The sequence below is a fragment of the Chelonoidis abingdonii genome, chromosome 2, assembly GCF_003597395.2.
Source record: "Chelonoidis abingdonii isolate Lonesome George chromosome 2, CheloAbing_2.0, whole genome shotgun sequence".
Lineage (NCBI taxonomy): Eukaryota > Metazoa > Chordata > Testudines > Testudinidae > Chelonoidis > Chelonoidis abingdonii.
Genome location: NC_133770.1, coordinates 241,835,069 through 241,851,299, shown reverse-complemented (window position 1 = coordinate 241,851,299; position 16,231 = coordinate 241,835,069). Strand labels below are relative to the sequence as shown.

Genomic DNA, 16,231 nt, shown 5'->3' with positions numbered 1-16,231 from the left:
AGGGACATATAAATCTTTAGCGCATCTGGCTTGTAAATATCTTGCGACACTGGCTACAACAGTGCCATGAGAACGCCTGTTATCACTTTCAGATGACATTGTAAACAAAAGCGGGCAGCATTATCTCCTGCAAATATAAACAAACTTGTTTGTCTGAGCGATTGGCTGAACAAGAAGTAGGACTGAGTGGACTTACCGCTTCTAAAATTTTATATTGTTTTATTTTTGAATGAAGTTTTTTTGTACATAATTCTACATTTCTAAGTTCAACTTTCATGATAAAGAGATTCCATTATAGTACTAGTGAATTGAAAAATACTATTTTGTTTTTTTTACAGTGCAAACACTTGTAATCAAAAATAATTGTAAAGTGAGCACTGTATGCTTTGTATTCTGTGTTGTAATTGAATTCAATATATTTGAAAATGTAGAAAACATCCAAAAATATTGAAATAAATGATATTCTGTTATTGTTTAACAGTGAGATTAATTGCAATTAATTTTTTTAATCACTTGACAGCCCTCCTAAATACCTTTTAAAAATCTGACATTTGTTGCTTTTTGGAGAAACTAAAGTGCCTTGTCTCCACTGTTTTTACAGGGGGATAGCTAATGCACGGTAGTTATCTGATGGCAAAAACACACATTTTCTTAACACTAAGTACACAGGCTGTAGTGCTGACTAAGATGTTAAATTATCTATTATTATTCATAGCTTGACAACTCTGATACTGATTGTGTGGCTAACACTGTTCCTTTGCCATCAAATGTATTAGTGTCTGAATGTCTGCAGCCCCACATTTGTGTGAGTGTCATGGAAAATCAATTACAGCATTCTAAACTAAAGGAATTAAGAGGCTTTCCCCCCATCAATTTCCTTTATTACTTTTGGCCTGACAAAATTTCAATTAATGGTTTAAGGTGAAGTTTTTAGATGATCTTGCTCCTTCTTTTTGTCCTGGACTGGTCAGGACATCTTTCATGAGCAGGAGATTGAAGGCCCGATAGTGTCATAGTAGATCCTGTTGTGCACACATAAGAGTATTGGCCTAGCTGTACATTGTATGCATTACTGTACTCATAGTGAGGATCAGAGTCCCATTAGAATTAACCAATTGAGCCATGTATTTGGTGCTTTAACTGTGAAGATTCCTCTTTGATCTTGGGCTCTACCTGCTTGCTAACCACACATGTTATATAAACCTTATCTTGTACTACTCATGTTCTCCCAGGAAAATTTAACTTATAAACACAGCATTTGTTGTGTTTACATCTTTTTTGCATTATGATGGTAGTATTAATCAGTCCATTATTGCGATACCCCAAAAGGTGTGCCACTGTATGATAAGTTGCAACAAGTGTTTTCAGCTCACTTAGAACATTGTGATGTTGTGTCTCAGCACACTTGCATTGTGCAGGGCTGATCACCTGACCCAGAAACATCCACAAATAGGGAGTGGCAGTTGCTAGACATGCTCTGTATTTGTGAAGCTGTATGGGATGTTTTCATTGTAGGAAAGCTGCTTGGCAGATCACTCTCTGTTTACTCACCTTATAGCTGAGGTAATCCGATCTCAAAAGGGGGAAATGTTATAAATATATCTGCTGATGACAGCCCTGTGACATCAGTGACTGATCAGTGCAAAAGAATGCATGTGCGCACTGTGAGGGATGGTTTTGCTGACAACACTGAGAAATTTTGAAAAGGAGGAGGATGCTGAAATTCTTATGAACATCTGAAGAAGCTGGGCATGTGTGTGGTATATTATAGCCACATTATAGAATGATAGAAACGTAGGGCTGGAGAGGACCTCTTGAGAATCTAGCCCCTTGTGCTGAGGCAGTAGGAAGTAAACCTAGAGTATCCCTGACTGGTGTTTTTCCAACCTGTTAAAAACCTCCAATGATGGAGATGCCACAATCTCCCTTGGAAACCTATTTCAGATTATAACTACCCTTATAATTAGTTTTTTCTTAATATCTAACCTAAATCTCCCTGCTACAGATTAAGCTCATTATTTCTTGTCTGATCTTCAGAGGACATGGAAAACAATTGTTCGCAGTCTTCTTTATAAAAGCCCTTAACATGTTTGAAAACTGTTAACAGGTTCCACCTCAGTATTCTTTTCTCAAGACTACACATGCCCAGTTTTTAATCTTTCCTCATAGATGAGGTTTTTTTTTAACCTTTTATCACTTTTGTTGCTCTCCTTTGAACTCTCTCCAATTTGTCCATAAGTGTCTAAAGCAGGGGTCTGAAACTCGTGCCCCTCCAGCCATCTGCAGACAGCAAACCTCCCCAATGTGGTCTGCGGGGCTCCAGCAGTTTTGGGGCAGGTCTCTCCCTTGGCACCACCTGCTGCCCCAGGGTGCTCCCCTCTCCCGCCCCTGTGTGCTGCCCCCGCTCTGAGCGCCCCTGTGGCCAATGGGAAGCTGTGGGGGCGGTGCCTGGGGGCAGCAGCGCATGGAGGCCCCTCGGCCTCCCCCACCTTGGAGCCCTAGGTAAGCACCACACCCCAACCCCCTCCCAGAGCCTGCGCCTAGATACCCCCTTCTGCCTCCAAACTCCCTCCCAGAGCCTGCATCCCCTCCCCGCTTCTGTACCCCCACCCCCTGCCCCAGCCCAGAGTCTGCACCCAGCACCCAAACTCCCCTGTCTCAGCCCAGAGCTTGCACTCTGACCCCCTCCCACACCCAACCTCTCACCTTCTGCACCCAAACTCCCTCCTAGAGCCTGCACCCCAATCCTCTACCCCAGACCACCTCCTCCATGCAAACTTCCTCCCAGAACCTTAGGCAGGTGGTGGGTGAAGTTTTTTTGGGAGGTGGAGCTTTGGGGGGTGGGTTCTGGGTGGCATGAGTGACATTATTGGCCCGCTGGGAGGATTTGCGGGCTGGCACTGGCCCTAAGGTAAATTGAGTTTGAGACCCCGGTCTAAAGTGTGGTGTCCAGAATTAGACACAGCACTCTAGATGAGGCCTCACCAGTGCCGAGTAGATTAGGACAATTACTTCCCATGCCTTACATATAACACTCCTGTTAATATGCCAGTTATTCCTCATTTTATAGTTGTGTGTTTGATTATTCCTTCGTAAGTGTAGTACTTTGCACTTGTCTTTATTGAATTTTATCTTATTGGTTTCAGACTAATTCTCCAGTTTGTAAAGGTCATTTGAATTCCAGTCCTGCCCTTCAAAGTGCTTGCAGCCCCTCCCAGCTTGGTGTCATCATCAAACTTTATAAGCATACTCTCCACTCCATTATCTAAGTCATTAATGAAAATATTGAATAGTACCAGACTCAGGAACCCCTAGATATGCCCTTGGAGTTTGACAGTGAACCATTGATCGTGATTTTTTGAGCATGTTTTTTCAACCAGTCACGCACCCACTTTATAGCAATTTCATTTAGACCACATTTCCCTAGTTAGCTTATGGATCGGTTGTGTGGGACTGCCAAAAGCCTAACTAAAATCAAGATATATCATATCTACTGCTTCCCCTTATCTGCTAGGTTTTTAAGCCTGTCAAGGAAATTTGGTCAGTTTGGCATGATTTGTTCCTGACAAATCCATGCAGGTTATTCATTATAATCCTATTATTCTCTAGGTACCTACAAATTGATTGCTTAATAATTTTGTTCCAGTATCTTTCCAGGTATTGACATTTTAGGCCTACTGGTCTGTAATTCCCGGTCCTCTTTGTTCCTTTTTTATTGAAACTTAGCTCTAAGTCTCAATTTTAGGCTCCCCTGCAATTCCCCAAACTCTTTAGGTGCCTAAACTCAGCACCTACATATTCAGGCTAAAACTTAAGTTCCTGCCTCTGAGCATGCACCGGCTTCCTTACGATGCCAATATCAAACTTAAGCCCCAGAGTGATTCATGAATAAGAGAAGAGGAGGGTTGGGCTATGCATATCTTGCTTGTCAGGCCCGATCTGGGCAGGTGTTCTCAGAGGCTGTGTACTGGATCAGCTCCCATTCAGAATCTGACACGAGAAGGAGGAGGAAGACACGGTGCCATCATCTTCCTTATAACTTCTAGATCAATAGAGAACTTGCCTGGGATGTGGACTCAGGTTCAATTCCAAGATTTGAACAGGAGTTTCCCACATTCCAGGTATGTGCTGTAACCATTGGTCTAGAAGTACAAGGTGGGCTCCTCTTCCTCCTCCAGCTGTTTTGTGTGGAGTTAGGCACCTGCCTAGCTCATTTTCTCAAGAAACCGGTTAGGCACTTAAGCCACCTAACTCCAGGAGAGGGGCTCTCATTCTTGGCTCACCAGGCAGAGCTAGGTGTCTATTTGCAGCAGGGACTTAGGCTCTGAAGGTGGTGAGGGGGTGGAGTTTAGCATCCTCCTCTGGTCAGCATCTCCCATTGGCTGTCTTAGGCAGCTTCCTGCGTAGTGAGCAGGCTTTTGGGGTCCCACTCTGAGGTGCCTCTCTCTCCCCATTCATTGTATAAGGGGTTAGGCACCTAACTCAGGATTTGTGAATTGCAGTGGTGTTCATGTGACTTTCTTGGTGCCTAAACACTAGGTGTTGTGATACCGAGTGATCAGTGCTCAAGTCCCTTTGTGAATCTATCACTTAGGCCTTTTCCTCACTGCTAAAGGTGATTTTATTTAACAAGAGGTAACTGAGGTCTGGATGGAGGGGATTCTGAGGGAAATGTGCTGAGTAAGGAGAAAGCACTCAGTTTTAGCAGTGAGGAAAAGGCCTGAGAAAATGTCTTTGGAAGACAATCCAAGGGGAATAGACTCATATGTTTGTGCCAAAGCAGTGAAGTGAAAATTTTGTTTTGAAAACTTGATCAATATGTGTAACAGTGATAATGGGGGAAGAGTCTGTATAAGGAAGAATGGTAGATTTTCTGCCTAATAACTTTTGTTAAAAGATATTCATAAGTATTTCAAATACCTTTTTACAATACTTTACACTAGTTTGTGTTTTGTATATGTTAAATGTTTTGTTAATGTCGGCCAGGCGGTTTCTAATCTATAATGCAAAAAGACGAATAAAAAAAAAGCAATACTTTTTCTTTAGGGTTTTATGTACAGTAGCCGTGCGGTTTAACTCTGTAAAATGCTCTTGCAAATGACAAAAATACCATTTTATTTATGTCCAAATTTAAAATAGACATTTTAAAATGGTAGTAAATTGTGACTGGGTTGCCCTGAAACATCGGAGTTTGCTACCCCTGGAATAGAGGATGAGGAAAGGCAGAGGCAGCAAATTGTGGCAGGGCAACAAAAAGATGACCTAGATTTAGTAATTGCTACTGGTAACAAATTTTGATAGTAGCAGTTGGTAGCATTATATCCTGTGCTGTGTTCTACTGTCCTTGCCTCTGGGCCCCTGTGGGTGGGGGGAGGGAGGAGGAGGCGATATATCCCCCATGTTCACTCAGCCACCTGAGCCCCAATGTATTTGGAAGGGTCTGATAGGGGGTTGGTATCTAGTTCCTCCCCGCTGCATGGAGGACTCAAGTGTGTGTTTAAACCCAACTCCGTTTGTTCCCTAGGGGACCATGTGAGCTAATGTAGAGCCTCCTCGTACCTCTGCTTTCCAAAGAATCCTGTGTGAGGTATAATTGGAGCCTGGTCTCTATGTGGCCAACTACTCATGGGCCTGAATATTTCTCTCTAGCACAGAAATCATATGGTTCTCTTTACAGAGAAGGATAAGTGTATTTATAAGTTCAGCTCACTCTTACCATAGGCAAGAAGACTGTTTAAGGTTATTGGAGTCTTAGAAATTGTTTGTTTAAAAATCAACAAGATTGCTAGCAAGCACCAAGTAATAATGATAGCAGATGCTCAGCACGTTAATATATTTAACTTTATCCAAAGTATGCATACAGATAAACGCCCCTCTACGTATATGCAATTCAGCTATTAAAAAGTTCTATTTGCCAAAGTTAAATTCTTTATTCACCCATCCAAAAAAAAAAGTATCATTGTCCTATGGATGTTTTGTCTCTTCTTTCTGGTAAGAGACAGACAAGTAGATTTTTATTCTGGGCTAGCAAAATTTCATGACATTCCGAGGTTTGGCTCTAGCTACACAATTATGTCGAGAGCTATAGCAATACAGTATTGTCCAAGTAGAGAAACAGTCAGAGATTTTCCTTATCTGAGTCTGCTCAAATGAAAGAAACGTTTTTACCTGAAAGTTGTTTTGCTTTTGTTTTGTGTTACTACTGTCTCTGAAGACTGTCGTCATTTGTTTTATCTTTGGATTTTTATCTGCTGAACTCCTTATAAAATTAGCTCTAGCCAGCTGATTTCCTGGTTGTTTCCCACTTGATGGCAGAGGTGGGAAACATATTGAGAGGCAATCCCAACAGTTTGGAATGATTGCTGGTCTGATGCATTGGCCAACTTTTTTTTGAAGTGTCCATGTTTGACATCATTGATGATGTCAGAGCTGGCGCTAGGCATAAGCAGACTAAGCAATTGCTTATGGCCCCAAGCAGCTCAAGGGGGCCACTATTCACTTTTTTTTTTAGTGTGTTTTGTGCAGGGGTGGGGAAAAATATTACTGCTTAGGGGCCTTTATGGGCTAGCACCAGCTCCAGATAATGTCAGATTGAGTTAGGGTTGCCAATTCTGATGGGACATATTCCTGGAGGTTTCATCACATGACATAATATTTTAATTGAATATTAATCTTTAATTCCTGGAATCTCCAGGAAAATCCTGGAAGATTGGCAATCCTAGATTGAGCCTATTATCCTCAAGGATTTTCTGTTGTCGTCTTATGTGTACACAGCTGTGTAGATTTTCATGACCAATCTGAATGGCAAGCAGTCAGTCATTCGACCAAAATTAGATTGTGCTATTGCCCTACTTGCACAGCTTTTGGCTGATGGACTACGGTGAAGGTATCACACACAGGGAGTGCATATGTATATAATACAAGGTACTGCCACCCTTCCCCACTCCCATTCCCGTGAGTGGATCGTAGGGATTAATTCACAATATTCCGCATGTTAGTGGGCGAGCAGAGAGAAGAGGAAACTTGGCCAAAGATTATGTGGCAAATTGCTGTTTATGAAGAGTGCCATAGTGTCTTTAATGTCAGTGCACCCAATCTTGGTGATGTAAGGTCTCATTCACAAGCCCTTATAAAGGGAGTCAAACCACAGAAATGTTTAGAAGAGAACTTTGTTTAAAAAAAGTAAGTATCTTCTCTCCAATCTCATAAATATTTAAATAAGTGAGTTATTTATTAATGTGGGGTGAAACGTGGCCTAATCATTTTATGGATTATACTATTTATTATTGTGGTTGCTTGTTCACTTCAAGTAAAAACCTTGAGGAACCCTCAACTTCCTATTTTCTGAAGCTTTAGGTTAGACTTTGCCTTTATTTGACAAAGAAAGGAATCTGTATAGTCCTAATGTTGCATGACTGCCTTCGCACTCTATGAAGGCCCTTTTGTAAAAAGGCAATTTGAAAATCCCTTTGGGTTCGTTAGTACACTGTGCTGCCATCTTCTGTCCCTGAAACTCAGGTATTTGAGGAAGGAGTGGTTGGTATTTTTTTTTTTATAGGCATGATGCTGATGGATAAGAGAATGTAGTTGGAAACAAAGCTGTTAAACTTAGATCCATAATATATAAGGAGAAAATAGTCAAAGATCAGTTGCGCACAGGAAAGTGAGAGGTTGCTAGGATTTGTCCAGATCTAGTGTAGCATACTAATTACCCTAATCCTATAGACTCAAAAGGGAATTATTAAAGAATAGTGTTTGTTTTTATCACTACTTGTGATTCAGAGTGTGCTTCATAAACAGGCTGTGAAGTTCTATGGAGAAAGGTAGGTAGATTTTAAACTGTCTATAGTCTTGATATTCACAACTTCCCCCTAACTTTAAAATTAAACGGAACAGGCTCTGCTCTATCTGCAGTGAGCACAAGTTAGTCTGCAGCAATAACAAAGTCATTTAGAAAGACAGCTGCTACTACAATGCCCACTGTCTTCTGCTCTTTTCATTTGTTGATGATGTCACTGGCTTATTGACAGAAGCTCTGGTACTGCGCTAAACTGGAGCACATGCAAGAATCCTCCATGAAAATCCTTGAGACTGTAGGGGTTGCTCAAATCTGAGCCCTGAGGAAACTCTGTTCATTCATTTTTTAAAATCAGTGTTTGCTAAATTGAAATAAAAAACAAATTTTCTTTATTTTCTGAGGAAATTGAAATAAAAAACAAATTTTCTTTATTTTTCTGCATTGATTAATGAAAAGAATGGTTGGATCAAAGTCACGTTTGTCATGTTCTTCTTTACTTAATGCTTTTACTGTCATTGGTTTCTCAAAACAATAAAATAAAAATAAAATCAAGTCTCAATGTAGTAGTTGCAGAATTTGGTGCATTTCTCTCTTCACTATGCTATTTTCAATACTCTTAATCAGACATGCTACACACACACACACATGCTGAAATTGGGCTTGTTTTTGGCTTAATTGGCTTGTGAGTTGCTTGTTGGCTAGTTTTTGGCTTGTAGCTTGGTTGGCTTATAGCTTGTTACTTCTTTTTTTTGATCAGCTCCTGGCAAGCAGGGACAAGGGGGGAGAGAGTGAGGGAGTACACAGCTGGTTCACCATAATCCCAGACTGCATGCCAGGGGGATCTAGTTACATAGTGTTGGGGTTCTTAGGGATTGGCTTGTTTTGGCCTTGTTTTGAAATGTGATTAGCCTGATTTTTGGCTTATTGTGAAAGTTGGGGTGCTTAGCTACCGTGTGAAAGTTGGCAACTGTGCTCCTGTTGGCGGATAGTAAGTCACTTAATACATAGCTGGGGGGGTGGAGAGCGAGAAAAAACTCTTGAGCATATGGAGACATCCAGAAAAAGATGTGCATCGTCAGCTGTGATTCCATTGTGTGCTTGCAGACACGATCTGAGCGTTTCTCTTCTTGGGAATTGCAGTCTTACAGAAGAATTCTTTGACTTTTAAAAAGATATCAAGATAATGAAGCTTAGGGTAGCAAATAGCTTGCAGATTTAACAGCGGATAATACAATTATCAGAACACTTGATGTGCATTAAAACAGTATTTTTAGTAGATGTAAATAGTATCTTAGCAAGTGGTAAAATGGAGTACTGTGTGGATAAAAGATAATTCATATTTGTTTCAACAGTAGTTGTATTTTATTAGCTGTCTACTCATTTCACTACAGTTAATGGTTTGTCAAAGCTATTTCCATTGCACAAACACACCCTATATTTAATGATTCAGTCGCTTAGCTGTTTACAGTCACATCAGGCAGAAATGTGACATGTAAAATCACATCCTATGTACTTTGAAAAATTTGGTATGCAAGATTAAAAAAAATGCAGGTTTTTAGCTGTTGTGTCCATTTTCAGGCAGTCTTGGACAGTTTTTGCAAGGTCAAAAAGAATTAATTTGAGGAAGTTATCCTTTATGGACCAAGGGCTGGATCCCTGCAAATACTTATTATCCAATGTTACTCCCATGAGTATACTCACTCAAGTAATTTTGTTGGTGGTTGTTATTATGAGATAGTGGAGGGCTTGAAAAATAGCTATTGAATATGCACAGATTCTAGCATGTATAATTTTTGTTCACAGCTATGTCTTTTTTTTTCAGATTATTTTTTAATATATTACATGCCATTAGAATTAAGATTTACACAAAACTCTCTTAAAAATAGATTTTTTTTAAAGTCATTTTGGCAGAGATTCCTTTGAAAAATGCATTATTGCTTTTTTAAAGCTTAAAATAAATTAATTTAAATGTTTAAAGCCACATAACATACTAACATTACACCATTTTTTCCCTTTAGAAATAAAATGATACCACTGCATGACAGTCTTGAATTTCCTTAAATGACTTCTATAACAAAATCTTTTATTAGTATAATCACTAGCTGATCTTACTTTTGCTTTGTTCTCATTTTGACAATTATGAGTGACAGAAAATGTTACTATTTCTTAAGTGAACTCAGACAATTTTTGTTCTGAAAAGCCTTTTTATGTGTATTTTTAGGTTAAAAACATAACCTCTGCAATGTCTAATTATATTTTTTGTATATTATTAAACTTGTTCTGTGGAACAGATAGTTTATATTGTGCTAAAATAATACTCCAAAATATTAAATATATATTTATATATAAATATAACGGAAAGAGTTTAAAGATCATAAATCAAAGAGCAAATCAGTATTAAAGATGCTGATTTATTCATAAGTCCTACATAGTACAGATGACATGATCCTCTGTTAGGGAACTTCAGAACATGGTATGAATTTACATATCTTATGAGCAGCAATTTATTTATTTAGCATTTGCATATTAATTGAGCCAAGCAACAGCGGTAAGACTCAGAATGTGGGTCTGAAGGTATGGAAACCACGGAATTGCACATTCTTATGGTTACAGTATCTAAATGCATGTGGATGGAAAAAGAACAGTGTGAACCATGAAGGAAAAAAAATTTACACTGTACACCAAACTGAAAATTTAAAAGTAACTAGCACACAGAGCCTTTTCACCTTTAAGTTGCTGGATAGAACACATCCGTATGTGTTGGAGACTGAATTAGTTATTCTGATGATTCTTTACTGAGTGTAAAACGTTGCTCTTGGTGGGATTTTAAGTGGGGATATCAGAGTTGGCACTCTTAGTGACTGGTTCATTGGTGAAGTCCAGGATTGAAGAAAGTTTATGGAGACTGAAATAATTTCTTGCCTATTAGGAGTTAAGGCATATGTTATGGTAGCTCGCACATATGAACATGCTGTATTTCTGCTGTGTGTGAATATAGGACTTAGTATTTTGGTGCTGTCAATATGGCACCTCTAGTGTGTACTACATTTTAATTTTAAACACTCCCACAAAAAGCAGTTTAGTGTGTCAGTTATCAATTTCCTACTAATGATATTGGAGGTACTTGTTTTTAAATCAGATGTTCAGAGAGAATCTTGGTCTGCATATAAGTTTAATATATTTTTCCACTTACTTTTTGTCATGGATGTTCTCACCAGCTAACAGATTCATCATTATCACAACAGCAGGATGAGGTAAAAGTGGGCCTGTGAAGAGAAAAGCGCTTTTAAAAAATATTGCAAGAGGATGTATTCTTAGTACTCATGGAAGTGAGAGACTGACAATACTGTCTAGCTAATGGGGAGATATGTGCAAGCTTGTCTACACAGCTCTCCCGTTTTTGCCCTGTAGCACCTCTATTATGCCTGTCTTTGGACCTTTCCCCAGAAATTTCAAGACGTGCTGAGTGCTTATGTTATGCTGTACAGATATGTCCACAAATATTTGCATGTAGACCATCAAAATCATTTTACTTGTTACACTTGATGCACAAAATTAAACTTGCATCTTTAGAGATAAAAGGCTAGCTCACCTGTTGTTTTCATATCAGAGTCTCCAGCACAAATTATCTGACAAGGAAAAGGTTATCAGAATGCTATAGGTAAATAGACTTATTTTTTTAATTATTTCAAAACTTTGTTGAAAGTATTCTCCAGTATGAAAGTTCACTTTAATTCAGTCTTTTTTCTTGTAACTATTAAAGTCAGGACTATAATGTTTTAATTTTTTAGTGCCAAAATGTTAGGTTTTTTTTTTGTTTTTTTTTTTGGAGGACTGACCTATTGATTCTTTAATTACTGTAACGATACTGTAGCTCTAATTACCTAGTTTTGTTTTAATTTTTTGTTGTTTTACATATGTCTGCTGGCATTTGCAATGCAAACATGCTCACGTTTTGCTGTTTGTTTTTTTATTTACATAATGGAGGGTTGTTTTGATGTAAAGAGGTAGAGAATTTGTAATCGAGGCTGAAGGTATTCATTTATCTTGCTACAGTTCTGCTGTTTGGTATTCCTTTGATTGCTCATCTTTGCATATATCTGGAAAGTACAGTCAAAGTATGTTGCTTTTAGTGGTCATGTTGCAAGAGTCTGAAGACTAAATGTATATGGCCAAAGATATAAATATTTAATTCTCTTCTCTTGCCCACTCAAGATGGGGATCTCTTCTGGGTGTATCTCTGAGAGGGATAGTCATTCACTGTCTTGTTCTTAATTAAGTTTGATGTTAATTGTTTAACTGATGGGTCACCTACTACAGACATTGGGGGATAATGCACCTTCACCACTGCCATATGTGCTTGGTGTGTAATGATGTTCCATTGTGATTGCATTGTGCATGGAAAGGATAAAAATGTGTAATATTGGCTATACCTGGGATATATAAGCTATATTTTGTTTTCCTGTTTAGCTTTAAACAGGTTTCCCTGGGATAACTAGATGTCCTACTGAGTCCCTCTGCCCAGTCGTCATGGTATCTTTCACCTCTAGTTCAAATACAGCCCTGACTAATGACTGAAAGTTTACCACTGTTCTTAGACTGTAAGGTCTTCAGGGCAGATGCTGTCTATTCATGTGTTTTATACAGTACCTAGCCTGTCGTCTTGTGCTGTGTCTATACAGCATCTAGTACTGTGGGAGCACAAATAATAGCACAAAGGGGCCCTGATCCTGATTGTTGCCTTTGAGAACTATCATAATACAAACACTGAATTCAAATTTAAGAGCTGATGAGTCACTTGTTTGATATAAATTGGGTGGTTACTATCTGGTTTTCTTGAGACGAGTTTCCACGTCTCAAGGACCATCACCACAATTGACAGTGGCATCTTTGTTTGCAATTCAGTATCTAAATCAAGGAATGGACATGCAGAGATGCTAAACTACTCTCTCCCTCTGAGAAATTTTCTCCCCAACAACCCATGTTACAGTTGAGACACATTGGGAGAGTGAGTTGGTGCAAATATGTTCATATAGTACCTATTCTCTGGCCAACAAGAGAATTTCAGGCTCTACACCTATCTGACACTTTTCATTAAAATTAACTAATTCCATATTTTTTCAATTATCTTGAATGCCCCAAAGTGACTAGTTTCTACGGAATTTAAGTTGTGATGATAACCTTCCCATTGTGACCCTTTCCATCAAGTGCTGTGATAGTTAGGGTGACCAGATGTACTGATTGTTGGGCCTTTTTCTTATATAGGCTCCTATTACCCCCACTCTCTGTCCCGATTTTTCACATTTGCTGTCTGGTCACCCTAGTCATAGTCTTCAGACAGACAGTTCCCATGCCTCTGCTATTTCTCATAACTTTGCAAAGTGGGACAGATTTAATTTAATAAATACTGGTCAGATCCACTGCTGCTGTTTGAAACCACATGGGCTGCAGTGAAGTTGTCAAGAATCAGGTTAATTTCACTTTGCTATGAGCAGCAGCAGAAGATGGCTATGGATCTATTAAAAAAAGCGAAGACGACCCAAAAATGACTTTCGAGGAGGTGATTAGTGGAGAACATTCCCTTGTATTCCCCCACCCACACCTTGTAGCAGCTAGGAAGCGGGGAAGAGAATTAGAGTAGCAGACCTCATCCCCTACAAAAATCAAGAGACTGATCGGTGATAGTGTTCAAGGGAAGGTGGAAAAGATAGCCTCCTCTACTTACACCATCCTTCTGGCTACAGAGACAACCGTCAGATGAAACGACTTCTATGAAAAATGGAGTTTCCCAACTACGTTCTAGGGACAGCATCCAGCACTCTTTTCTGCTTTCTCAGTGGTTGATGACTGGAGCTGAACTTCTTGACTGGAGCTGTGGTAGTGTCCCTGGACCTGCCTTGTTAGGGACAGACTAAACTTTGCTAACTGCCTCTGGATTGTAGGCGTTTGATAATATTTTTCAAATGTTTAAACATTAAAGTCATTTTACAATACAATTTAGATGGGGCTACTATAAGGTGGGTGCATAACTGGCTGGATAACAGTACTCAGAGAGTAGTTATTAATGGCTCCCAATCCTGCTGGAAAGGTATAACAAGTGGGGTTCGCATGGGTCTGTTTTGGACCGGCTCTGTTCAATATCTTCATCACGACTTACATGTTGGCATAGAAAGTACGCTTATTAAGTTTGCGGATATGCCAAACTGGGAGGGATTGCAACTGCTTTGGAGGACAGGTCAAAATTCAAAATGATCTAGACAAATTGTAGAAATGGTCTGAGGTAAACCGGATGGAGTTCAATAAAGACAAATGCAAAGTGCTCCGCTTAGGAAGGAACAATCAGTTTCGCACATACAGAATGAGAAAGAACTGTCTAGAAGAGAATGCAGAAAGAGATCTAGGGGTCATAGTGGACCACAAGCTAAATATGAGTCAACAGTGTGATACTGTTGCAAAAAAAGCAAACATGATTCTGGATGCATTAACAGTGTGTGTTGAAACAAGACATGAGAATCATTCTTCGCTCTACTCTGCGCTGGTTAGCCTCAACTGGAGTATTGTGTCCAGTTCTGGCACCGCATTTCAAGAAAGATGTGGAGAAATTGAGAGGGTCCAGAAAGAGCAACAAGAATATTAAAGGTCTTGAGAACATGACCTACGAAGGAAGACTGAAAGAACTGGGTATTTAGTTTGGAAAAGAGAAGACTGAGAGGGGACATGATAGCAGTTTCAGGTACTCTAAAAGGTGTCATCAGAGAGGAGAAAACTTGTTCACCTTAGCCTCTAATGATAGAACAGAAGCAATGCGCTTAAACTGAAGCAAGCAGACTTAGGTTGGACATTAGGAAAAAGTTCCTGTCAGGTAGTTAAACACTGGAATAAATCGCCTAGGGACGTTGTGGAATCTCCATCTCTGGAGATATTTAAGAGTAGGTTAGAAAATGTCTATCAGGATGGTCTAGACAGTATTTGCCTGCCATAGGGCAGGGACTGGACTCGATAACCTCTTGAGGTCCCTTCCAGTCCTAAGTCTATGATCTTGTGCACCAATCTTCTGAACCATCTCCTCCCCTAGTTGTATTAGCTGTCACTATAAAACAGGGTACAGATAATTAAATCAAACCAAACTTTTACTTAAGCAGAATGAGACAACTTAAATACCACATATGTGTCTCTAGTTACCCAACATGCTTTTTAAATGCTGTAGTGGAAATATACATATCCAAAACACCTACTAAATTAATTGCAGTGCATGTAAACGTATTGTCCAGATTGTCATCTATTCTTGGTGATAGCTTCTAAGAAGGCCATACTGGTGATATGCCACTTCTGAGTGTAAAAAGTTAAGTTTATTTTGAAAGATATATAAGGTGCATAGGACCATCATCAAGATGTAATTCTTCCTACGGCCTAAATACCATTTTCCTCAACACTTTTTTTTTTTTTTGGTGGCTTGCAGGGAGAGGGTGTTACATAAGTCTTAAATATAGGTTGCAGCTTAATTTCATACTTCTGTTTTCTTGTCAGTCAGAATGAGAAATAAGGATATATTGTGTAAATGTTTTCTTTGGTAGTTGTTTGGTGGTACAAATTCCATCTGGCCTCAAACAGAATCTGTTTATAGGGGTTATTGAATTTTCATGGGGCAGCTGGTTGTGGGGGTCGGAAGCCTGACTCGGCCAGCTCTTGCCATGGGCAGGGGAGGGGAGGGGAGGGGAAGGAGAGGCAGGGGGTCCTGGGACTGTAGCAATGGAGGGGGCGGGGAGGGGGTTTCAGGCTTGGGCTGCGGGGGGCACGGCAGGGGGCCTCGGGGCTCCAGCCATGGGAGGGATAAGGGGATCTTGGGACTCTGGTGGTGGGGGGTGTGAGTGGAAGAGGCGGAGCTGGGGTTTAGCCTTCCCAAAGTGGGGCTCCATCCATAGACCTGAGCAAGCACTCCAAGAAGAATATTGCAGCTCCTCTGAAAGAGTGGGCACTGCTTTGGTACAGAGATGCTTGTCCTCTGTTCTCCTGGAATCTAAAGGCTACTGCAAATGTTTTTTCATTTGTTGGCTAACTCTAATGCTTCCGTCACTCAGACCAGAAATGTTTGCTTTAAAGTGGACTTTGAAGAGTGGAGAAGAACTGAATTTAATGAAAGTGGATATAATTTTCATGAAGTTTAAGTTTTTAATATTGCCTCAAGGCTTTTTTATAATAATTCCTATTTTTAGAGATTTAGACACTAATTTTGTTTAAAAAGCAAATCAGACCAACAAATAAAGGAAGCAGTAGTTGTCATGGAGATTTTCTACACTGATTTGGTAAACTGCTTCAGGTTCTGATTTTTAAGAAAGGATTAGAGTTCTGATATATGTGAGGAGCAGCTAGTTGAGAATCTTGGTTATCCTGGACTTATTTTCACAGAAAATAAAATACACATGATTCAAATTA

At 39.7% G+C, this 16,231-nt stretch overlaps 1 protein-coding gene across 3 annotated transcripts in view; it reads left to right on the top strand.

The window, feature by feature from the left end:
• NCOA2 (nuclear receptor coactivator 2) overlaps positions 1 to 16,231 on the top strand; it is a 293,779-nt gene that overhangs the window by 7,387 nt on the left and 270,161 nt on the right. The window lies entirely within an intron of this gene.